This window comes from Mixophyes fleayi, chromosome 2 (assembly GCF_038048845.1).
Source record: "Mixophyes fleayi isolate aMixFle1 chromosome 2, aMixFle1.hap1, whole genome shotgun sequence".
Classification (NCBI taxonomy): domain Eukaryota; kingdom Metazoa; phylum Chordata; class Amphibia; order Anura; family Limnodynastidae; genus Mixophyes; species Mixophyes fleayi.
In genome coordinates, this window is record NC_134403.1 from 159,454,404 (window position 1) to 159,466,459 (window position 12,056).

Genomic DNA, 12,056 nt, shown 5'->3' on the forward strand with positions numbered 1-12,056 from the left:
ACTATTATGCTAGCATATAGGTTTATATGGTGGGCTTGGGCCTGTTATGCTTATGTGGGACTGTATATGGTGGTCATGGTGCTGTATGTGGTATGAATGGGCCATTATTTGCTAAATATTTCTGGGCGTGCATGTTACACATTGCTTTGTAAAATATGCTATATTATTCTGCTCATTCTAAGGACCTGATGATGAGTTGGATCCATTTTATGTCCAAAAACGCAGACTGTGAAATGCAGTCACACAAAAACACGCAATTGCGCATATATATTCAGAGCTGCAAGTATCTTAATATCCATGTGAATAAGCATATACATGTTATTGTGTGTGAATGTTTAAAGCATGCTGATGTTATTAAGTGTACCATCTTGCTGTTGATAAACCAGTCATCATCATCACCTTGATGATGAAAAACTCAGGAAAACTAGGGAAACTCGCAACATGAGGTCCCATATCATGATGTCAGTCAGCCTTAACCTGTTCAGCATGGGGCTGAATTCCCTTGCTGGCTAAGTGGTTAGCACTTCTGCCTCACAGCGCTGGGGTCTTGAGTTCAATTCCCGACCATGGCCTTATCTGTGTGGAGTTTGTATGTTCTCCCCGCATTCGCGTGGTTTGTCTCTGGGTGTTCCGGCTTCCTCCCACACTCCAAAAATCTGCTACTAGGTTAATTGGCTGCTATCAAAATTGACCCTAGTCTCTCTCTCTCTCTCTCTCTCTGTCTGTGTGTATGTATGTTAGGGAATTTAGACTGTAAGCTCCAATGGGGCAGGGACTGATGTGAATGAGTTCTCTGTACAGCACTGCGAAATCAGTGGCGCTATATAAATAAATGGTGATGAGGAAACAGCCCTGCCAAAAAAATGCATGTGAAGCACTAGGACTCCACCCAACACCCCTGCAGGTAGGGGTTGAGATAATAAAAAAAAGTAAAAAAAATTGATAAAGGCATTTTTTTGCGGGTGCACTACTGGTCCCAGGAAGCCCTGGCATGACTACATTGTTTGAGTATGCTGGAGCTTGTAGAACTACCTGCATACCCATGGCTGCCAGAGCAAGGCTGCCCTATGACTCTCAGACCTTCTCCTATAAACTAAAATTAGGCCTACCTATTCTCACTCCCTCAATGTGCATCTGAACACCAATGACCCTACATCCCTCTATGCCTTTCTACTCCCTCCGCCTAACACTTCTCTTACTGCCCTACCCATTCATATAACATATTTATTTCTAATATACTGGATTATTAATGCCATTTATTTACTTTTCTTGGATGAACTGATACTAGTTTTATATGCCACTTGTAGCTATTGATATATAGAATTATACATGTGTATAATGGTTCAATCTCTAACTATTTTTGAAAAAAAAAAAAGGATTTTTTTTTAACAAAAAAATGTTGAATCGCATCAATATATATGGCAAACATTGTTCATACACTAATGTATCTATAAAATGTAACTTTATATAGGAAAAACAAATTTCCACAGCTCAGTGCTATTAATAATTGTAATGCCCCTTTGTTCCTACACAACATGTCTTGGCAGAAATTTGCATTTTGAAAGCGCAGTTGCCTGGAGTTCTTATGATTGTAAGTATTTGCTGACGGAAGAGGGAATGTGTGGGTGTCTGAAATACTTATCTCACGCTTAGCTGTACAAATTGCATAATACGAAAGGATTAAGGTTCAAGAGATCCCTTTTAAGGAAATTAATAATAACGTGTGATCTGCTCGCTACAGTTTATGTTAATAAAACTAGCTGGATTTTCTACTGTTGTAGTTTTGAACATTGAAAGATTTAACATCGAAACCAAATGTTCACATCAGTTAAAACTATGTATAGAAATAGCTATACCAAGGTGTGTTTAGAGTTTCTTCTGCCGCAGGCCATTGTCAATAAATAAAATGTTTATATATTAAATCAAAGGGAAAAATCAACACAGTTTGCAGACCCCGTATGCACACAAAAACTTGCCTGATACTGGAGTATGAGATGTCAGGTAAAACCCTCTTTAGATAAATACAGTTGGTTGAAAACGTCTGGGTGCCCCTGCTAAAATTGTAGGTTTCATTGAATGCAGGGAACATACTTAAATATGACATATATATTTAAACAGATTGAAAAGATATAAAACAGTGAGTTTAGCATGTTCCAATTATTGTCTTGCCATACACACAGGCCCGGCGCTCCCATTAGGCAACCTTAGGCAGTTGCCTAGGGCGCCGGGACCTGCAGGGCGCCGTTGCCGCTGACTAGATTTAAAAATCTAGTCAGCGGAGATAAGTGGGAGAGGTGTGCAGCGGCGGCGGGGTGCCGCCGCTGTTTTTTCCAACGTCTGCCGTCACTGGTGTATTAATTCAGATGCGCCCGGGCTGCCCGGCGCATCACACACTTGATCACTGACGTCAGTGATCAGGTGACAGGTCTTTACCCGGCGGCGCCTGCTGTATTATCACACTGTCTGTCAGTGACAGACAGTGTGAATAAAGTTCTTTCCCCCCTCCCCTCCCAGCATGCATCGCTCCGCCTCCTGTGTGAAGGCGAGGAGCAGCCATAGGAAAGAAAAGAGAAGTGAAGAAAAGAAAAGAGAAGAGAAGAGAAGTGAAGAAAAGAAAAGAAAAGAAAAGAGATTTGAAGAGCCCCCTGCATCTACAGACCAGGTAAATAAAATCTAATCATTTATTTATTTATTGGGGGGGGGGCGGCGGAGCAGGAAGGGGGGGGTGTTGAAATTTTGCCTAGGGCGCCGAAAACCCTAGCACCGGCCCTGCATACACACATGTTGCACCCAGGGGACAACGGGCAAATTTTAGCCCAGGGGGCAAGATTCAACTTAGCAGAATATTCTAAACGAAAAAGATGCAGGTGGCCCAGTGATCCAGCCCAAGGTCCGGCCCAGGGAGCAGATGCCCCCCTGCCCCCCAAGCCCAGCCAGCCACTGGTTGGACCACTGCTCCACTGTCCTATTGAAAACTATTTGAAATTAGTTTCTCTACACACATAGTCAGGCTTATTTAGAATTGGATGTACAACAGTTTTGTTTTTGGACATGTGCACCAAAAATACGCACATATGTCCTCACATAGACAAACCAGTGATGAAGTGCATTTGGAACGACTACATGGACCATTACAAGACACAGTTTTCTCATCTCTTTTCTATTTAAATTTGTATCTATTATATTTTTTCTATTTACTTTATTATTTACATGTTATTCTGTTATTATTTTTGTCAAATTTATTCACTAATTTCCATATGCTGCAAACAACTTATCTCTGTATTATATTACTCTCTTCAATATAGTATTACATTGTATAACTTTTATATATTTTATAATTGCATTTTATTTCTTCTGTTGACTAACTGTTTATAATGGATACACTTTATTAGAAATAATTCTTATTACTTCTTAATCTTTCTGCCACTCATTCACACTTGTACATATATATGACAATTCCGGACCATCTCAGTCTAAAAGCATACAACGCTCTCACTACCTGCAATATCTCTAATTGCACAGGACAACAGAAAGAAAAAAAATTAGTTGCTAAGGATATTTGAACGCATTTAGAGTATGTTATGGTTGCTGAATTCAAAAATAAAAGTTTTTTTTTTAACTGACTCTAGATCTTGATATAATGGATGTCCTCAATTAATAGGGAACTTAGTCATTTACATACATACACAAATCTACCAGAACATTCTAGAGGGTGAGACACACACAAATGTTCTAGGAGGTAAATGTATCAAGCTGCGAGTTGTCAGAAGTTTTGATAAGTGGAGATGTTGCCTATAGCAACCAATCAGATTCCAGCTATTATTTTGTAGAATGTACTAAATAAATGATAACTAAAATCTGAATGGTTGCTTTAGGCAACATCTTCACTTTTCAAACCCGCTGGAAACTCGCAGCTTGATAAATTTTACTTGCAATAACCTCCCATATACCCTAGTACCAATTGCCCTTGCCTCTTTGTTTTACTTTTTTGAGATCAAAAGCACCACTGCTCTAAACAATACAGAGAAGATACTAGTGAGCTTTATACAATGCAGATAGCATTCTAATGACCAAAATACATTACAAAGAGCTTTCCAATGACCGATATACAATACAGTGACCTATATAAAATGAAAAATTGCATTCTTGTGTCCTCTCCAAAATATGAGGACAAAAATAGTGACCCATATAGAATGCAGAGAGCATTTTAGTTATTATTATTATTATTATTATTATTATTATGGGAGCTGGGCAATGTGAACTCCCAGCTTTAACCCCTTACACACTTTTTTTTCAAAACTGTGCTCCTATCTGTTAAGGACATGGTTCTGCAGCCCCCTTACCTGAGTCATGGACATGGAACCCACCTAGACATTATCCATATCTCTACTAGCCTCATTTAAGAAACAATTAATACAGTATAAACACTAAATATAGTTACAATATAACAAGCACATTGGCATCCAGCCGAATTGGTAGTGATCAACAGAGTAATTGTGCAGATAGTTAATATTCCAAGGCCCACAGGTGAGCGAGAGCGTGCCTGCAAGTTATTCTCTATATCCACAGGAGCTGGGCATCCCATTCTCATCACAGTACTCATGACTCCTTGATAGTGAGGCAATCACTGATATGTCAAACATTATCAAAGGCTATAGGGTAAGTGTCTAATGTACTAATTCAACATTTTAGTCGGTCACATAATTGTTTATGTTGTATGTCTACCACAAAGAAAAAATGAACAGTGTAGGGAAGACTCTGTAAATATTCCAGAAAGATGTGTGTATATATATATATATATATATATATATATATATATATATATATATATATATATAGTAATAAGTATAAATTGCTGCACAGTAAACCCGGAATAGACTTATAAATTCATGTTGTATGTATCATGCTCTAATTCATGTACATTAAGCCCCATTGTTGCAACATGCTCCGTATATGAAATCACACCTTTGTCTTATGACAATTGTTCTCCATTGGGAGTGGTGGCGACAGTGACAAAGAAAACACAATAGCTATCTCATCAGTAGTCCCAGCACATATGGCAGGAAACTGTATTTAATGTGTTGTATCAATTTAATTCTGACAGCTGTGCAAAACTTCACCGTACCATTCAAAGAATGTATGTTTTACATGCTGCACACAAATACTGTCATCAGATATTCCTTTCATTTGAAATAATGTTCATTTATCTTGCAACCCACTCATATTCTAGATTACATGTTATGGCCAGGTACAAATATTACACCCCATGCTTCATTTTAGTCTGTTTAATAAACATCAAATTATTGTGTGCTGTTTACCAAAGCTGCTCATTAGAGAGACTGAAAATGTTTGTACTCATGATAGAATGTAAACAAATTGGTCTTTGTCTCAAAATTTGCTTATTTGCTTATTTTATTTGCAGAAAACAGTGCTCACCATTCAGCCACAGAGTAATTACAAATGAAACACAAACAAAATTCATAGAAAGGAAATGTGAATACACTGTGGGTATGATTTATAAATTTACAGCAAAAACATATTTAGGCTGAACTTTGAAATCATATGTGGCTGGATGACTTATAAATAACTTATTGTATAAATATATTTAAACTATTAGCACAGTAAGCCAATTTATATAATTGCAAATGTACTGATTTTTGATATTGTGTATTAGAAATGTACTGATTGCTGAGGTATTGATTTCTGAAACAGTATGTCATGTTTGGGTTCTGTAACTTTTCTATAGGAAATCCCAAGTAAGCATATTTGTTGAGGGGATGTGTTTTTGCAATTGTCTGGAGACAGGCAATCTCATGTTAATTAGACTTTTTTGTCGCTGCATGACCAACACTTCTGCTGCGCCTGAAAGCACAGGAGGGGTAATTAGATTTGCTGGTAGACTTCCTATGTGTGTAAAATTAAGGTTGCAAGTGATCACAGATTAATGTGAATTTCACAGGTTAAATTGCGCTAAAAGCAAGATTAAAGAAAATGTTATATCCTGATGGTAAACATTCAATATAAAACCTCAGAATTTGTGGTGCCGCTAGCAGCAATGTAAAAAGGTGTTAAACCTCTCCAGTCTGATTTATGTGCAGGCTGCATAAAGCAACTGGACTGGTTAGAGAGGCATGAGGCTGGATTATCTCCTGCCAGGGTATCTGTGTAAATCTGAATAGAAAGCAGACTGTTTGACTATGTAATGTAGTATTATTCCATGTGTACCTTTTTGGAGATCATTAGTACCACAAACTAGTGTAACTGTCCTTATTAGGACACTTGAACTAACACAACATCACTGCTTCAAGATCCTGCTTTGATGCCTACTTACCTGCGGCAATTCCTATGACCTACAGATTAGACCAATCTAATCTGTTATCCGGCTGTTCTGAGGTTGGGACCCAGCATTCCAGTACCGACAATCTGCATGCTACCTAGCAGCTTTGGCCAGTGTGATAGGCCTGGGGGAATCATACACAGCAACCCTGATCTGAAGGCAGAGGTCAGGGATACCAGCCCATGTGCCCAGCATAGGGGTACACTAACATCAAAAGTTACACAGAAGGAACTGGTTCTAAGTGCTGGCGAAGGAGCCTAGTGGTGGCAGCAGGCCCCTCCTACTGTGGCTAGAGGGGTGCAATTTGGGATAAAGAAAGGGGACAGTGGCAAGACAAGCCCAGCAGGTCCCCAGCAATACATGGACAGGGTGGCATAGGATACGGTCACACCATTGTAGACTATTTTGCAATGCAAATGGTACCAATGTTAGCAAAGAAAAGATACAACCCATATAATGCATGCTGCGTACAAAGACTGGTCAGTTGTGCTTAGGTATTTTATTGTTTAACTGGATAAGGAGATGCCCCCAGAACAACCTTGAAAGGACACCACAAATTTGGCCTTTTGCACCATAACATGATTATTTCTCATTGTGGCTAGAGCAGGGTGCCAGACATTATAAAAGTAAAGGTTAAGTCACTGAGCATCCCCTCTCATCTGCACGGTACTGTTGGATATGTTGTATTGTATGTATTTTATATTTCATGCACTGTGTTCTTAAATGTCACCAGGTTGGTCTCCTATGCTCAGCTAGATAGTTTAACATGTTCACTAAAGGAGTAACTGTTGACCGGACGCACAAGGAATTGCACCAAATGCTGGCATAAGACTTCCTCTGCTAGCAGGCGAACAAGAGCTGGTAAGCCCCTTGAAAAGACTACACAGGGTTAAACATAGGCAGACAAGGGATCTCCATTGAGTTAATGTGGCTTATGCTCCCTTTGATGATTGTAGGATAATATGTGCTCATCATCCTGTCCATCAAGTCTGACTGGAACCGTTCACTGCACCTAAGGTCAGCGGTTAGTCTTCAGCACCCAGGGCCGGACTGGGACTAAAAATCAGCCCTGGCATTTAAAGCACACAGGCCCACGTGTTGTGGGCTCCATGCACTATATTGTTGCACACTGATGCTGGCGCAGTACAACATGATGTAGTATGAGTGTGTGTGTGTTTGGGGGGGGGGTATTTATTTCTCCTAATGACCCGCAACAATACATTATTAGCACCCCAATTACATCAATAAACACCATGACAATACATTATTAGTACCCAAATTACAGCAATAAATAACCCCCCACACACACTCATACTACATCAATCACCCCCACATTACAGCAACCGGCATCACCCCCCACATTACAGCATCCAGCATCACCCCCCACATTACAGCGTCCAGCATCACCCCCCACATTACAGCAACCGGCATCACCCCCCACATTACAGCGTCCAGCGTCACCCCCCCCACATTATAGCAATACCCTCTCCTACTTATTAGCAATACTAAGCACCAAACACACTACAACATTGCCACCAGCACGCCACCCCATACTACAGCAATACCACCAATTATACAGACGCCATTGTAGGAAACAATGTTTTGCTTTTTTCAAATCTCCCACAAAATAGCAACAACGAACAGAGTACTTACACACACATATAGGTAACAGGTTCCCTATTCCCTCAATTAAATAGTAATGGCAGAATTTTCATGAATCATTCCACATGAAATAAAACTAACATATATCTAAAAAAAACATAACTATTGAATGATCAGTTGAACCCACACGGCCGCATTAAAAGTATTTCCATCTACAGCAAAATGTCACAGAAAAATATTTTTGTTTTACTACAGTAATTGGATATGCGTCTTTTCTATTCATTTTAAATAACACAGTATATAAATTAAGGGGGATAGAGGAGGTGGGTGAGAAATAATTGGATGTGATCCATCAGTTTGATTAGATAGGAAACATCTAGATTATTTACCTGGAGGCGTCTACCCCCTTGACTCACAGGCAGGGCTGACAAGAGGAATTTTGGGCCCCGATACAGCAACTTCTTTGGGCTCCCGTCATATTCAACAATGAAAGACTTGCCTTTGGCAGAAGTTCATATGATGCCACACCGTAGTGTGCCCAGTTCATATTATGCCACATCGTAGTGCCCCACGGTCATATTATGCCACATAGTATTACCCTCAATACATATTCGGTCATGCAGAAGTGCCCACAAATCATATTATGGCATAGTAGTGCCCCCAAATCATTAGTAAAGCTCAGATAAAAACTCATTCACAAATAAAAATTGGTACAGCATATCAGATACTGAGTGTGAGTCTCCCAAGAGCAGCTTAATACATCATTTACAATGCAAACAAAAATAGATATATTGACACAATTACAGATAAAATTTATGACAAGCAATGTTTTTTCCTCTTAATTAAAAATCTCTGTACAGATAAATATGCAAAAAACTTTACAGCGCAATAATGAGCAATACATAGTGTTAAACATTATTGGATACGCTGTAGTGTCCCCAGTTCAAGAAAGGATGGTTAAAAACATATTGCACACGAGAAAATATATGAACTTACCTGATTATGGCATCCTGTGTTCTGTTCTCCTACTGGGCGCGCTGGGCGAGGAGGGATCAGCAGCTGTCAGCTCACACAGGCAGTCGGGAGCAGGAATAGAGGGCAGTGGTCGAAGCAGAAATTTAGGAGTGGGGGTATAGAAAATATAGGTGAATGGAGTATGAAGGCTTGTTTTTTTTTATTTTTTTAACACTTGTCCCCTCTGTGCATTTCCATTCTTCATTACTACTTGTGTTTTATGATGGCTGCATCCCTGACATTCCCATTCTTAAGATGTCTCTCCCTTTACACTTTCTTTTACCTATGCCCCTGCACCATCTTCTCCTTTGTCCCTCTCACTTAACCCCCTGAACCACCTTCTCCGCTGGCTCTCACACATCTTCCTGTACCACCTACTCCCCTGGCTCTCTCACACGTCTTCCTGCACCCTCTACCCCCCGGCTCTCTCACTCCTCTTCCTGCACCCCCTACCACCCTGGCTCTCTCACCCCCTCTCCCAGAATCCCCTTCCCCTTTGGCTCTCTCACCCCCTCTCCCAGCACCCCCTGGCTCTCACCCCCTTTCCCAGCACCCCCTTCCGCTCTCTCACCCTATTTCCCAGCACCCCCTTCCGCTCTCTCACCCCCTTTCCCAGCACCCCCTTTGGCTCTCTCACCCCCTCTCCCAGCACCCCCTGGCTCTCACCCCCTTTCCCAGCATCCCCTTCGGCTCTCTCACCTCCTTTCCCAGCACCCCCTTCGGCTCTCTCACCCCCTCTCCCAGCACCCCCTGGCTCTCATCCCCTTTCCCAGCACCCCCTTCGGCTCTCTCACCCCCTCTCCCAGCACCCCCTGGCTCTCACCCCCTTTCCCTGCACCCCCTTCCGCTCTCTCATCCCCTTTCCCAGCACTCCCTTCCGCTCTCTCACCCCCTCTCCTAGCACCCCCTGGCTCTCACCCCCTTTGGCTCTCTCACCTCCTTTCCCAGCACCCCCTTCGGCTCTCTCACCCCCTCTCCCAGCACCCCCTGGCTCTCATCCCCTTTCCCAGCACCCCCTTCGGCTCTCTCACCCCCTCTCCCAGCACCCCCTGGCTCTCATCCCCTTTCCCAGCACCCCCTTCGGCTCTCTCACCCCCTCTCCCAGCACCATCTTCGGCTCTCTTACCCCCTCTCCCAGCACCCCCTGGCTCTCACCCACTCTCCTAGCACCCCTTGGCTCTCACCCCCTTTCCCAGCACCCCCTGGCTCTCACCGCCGCGACACCCCCCCCCCCCGAAAATCGCGGCACCCCCGCGACCACCCCCCGAAAATCGCGGCACCCCCGCGACCCCCCCCTCCGAAAATTGCGGGCACCCCCCGAAAATCGCGGCACCCCCGCGACCCTCCCCTCCGAAAATCGCGGGCACCCCCCGAAAATCGCGGGCACCCCCCCCCTCTTCAGTAAAAAAAAAAGCAAATTAGAAAAAAAAACAGGAAACTCACCAGTGTAACTGGCTGCACAGCATAACGGGGAAGGGAGCTGGGGAGCGCGCAGCAGAGGTGGCTGGTTCCTGGAACCACCAGCCACCAAGAAGACAGGGGGAGTTGGGCCGGCCCATATAGCCATCGGCCCTTCTGGCATTTGCCAGAAGTGCCAGATGGCCAGTCCGGCCCTGTCAGCACCTCTAATAAGCAGACACTAATCCAGGACAGGAGATCTATATAAAGACTGCCCTGCTAAAGCCACACCACAGTGGAAACCATGGTTGGCACAAAAGAAGTTATTACCCAAGCAACTTGCTCTCTCTTGCGTGGACAGTCTGACTAGGGGTTATGGCTCCTATTGGGCTGATTTGAAGGATCGTGTGGGGAATCCTCTGTGGATATCATCATTTTATGAGGCCTCCCTAAGCAGGGAGACATTGTACTTGGTCTCTAGGTCTGTGCTAGAGAAGTAGAAGACCATGGCTCAGGAGCCAGGAGCAGTGCTGCCCAATGGATGGTGATTATAGCTCCTTTTAGATAGGGTTTTATGTTAAGCTTGGTGTGGTGACCCACTGGTATTTGTTCATTTAAAGTGCTATAGTTCTTTGTGTTGTGTTTGACAATAAAATCCATTTACTTTACCCACTAATTGCCTATGTTCGTGGTTCCCAAAGTGTGTGCCGCGGTGCTGTCACACGGGTGCCGTGGCCAGGAAGAGGAAAAAAAACAAACAAACACAAAAAAATTACCAATTCGGCGGTGCCTGGGAGCCAGCATCTTCCTCCCCCTCACTTCTCACTGATGACATCACGCCCGGCATTCAGGGACAAGTGGCAGGAGAGAGGATGCTGGGTCCAGGGCACCACCGAATTGATGAAGAAAAGACAGAAGAAATAAAAAAAAAAAGGTCAAGTATGGCAAGTAAAGAAATGGAGGGGAATGGTGATGGGAAACAGCAATGGAGGGGCAAAAGAATGAAGGAGCGGACAGAGTGAGGATGCAGAGCGGGTAAAGTGAGGATGCAGAGGCGGCAGAGCGAGGATGCAGAGGAGCACAGAGTGTGTGGATGAAGGGGCACAGAGTGTGTGGATGAAGGGGCTCAGAGTGTGTGGACGCAGAGGGGGCAAAGTGAGTGGATGAAGGGGGTACAGAGTGAGTGGATAAAGAGGGTACAGAGTGTGTGGATGAAGGGGCACAGAGTGTGTGGATGAAGGGGCACAGAGTGTGTGGATGAAGGGGCTCAGAGTGTATGGATGCAGGGGGGGGCAAAGTGAGTGGATGCAGAGGGGGCAAAGTGAGTTGGTGAAGGGGGTACAGAGTGTGTGGATGAAGAGGGTACAGAGTGTGTGGATATGAAGGAGGGCACAGAGTGTGTGGATATGAAGGAGGGGTACAGAGTGTGTGGATATGAAGGAGGGTACAGAGTGTGTGGATATGAAGGAGGGCACAGAGTGTGTGGAGATAAAGGAGGACACAGACTGTGTGGAGATGAAGGAGGGCACAGTGTGTAGATGAAGGGGCACAGTGTGAGTTAGCTGTAAATTATTCTTTGACAGAAATATAATTGAAAAAAATATATAAAAATATTATTTTCCCTTGGATTTATGTGTATTGTTTTTACATACAGCTAAATAAGTATTTCTGTCCTGTTTTTTCATGTAGCACACAAATACTATTT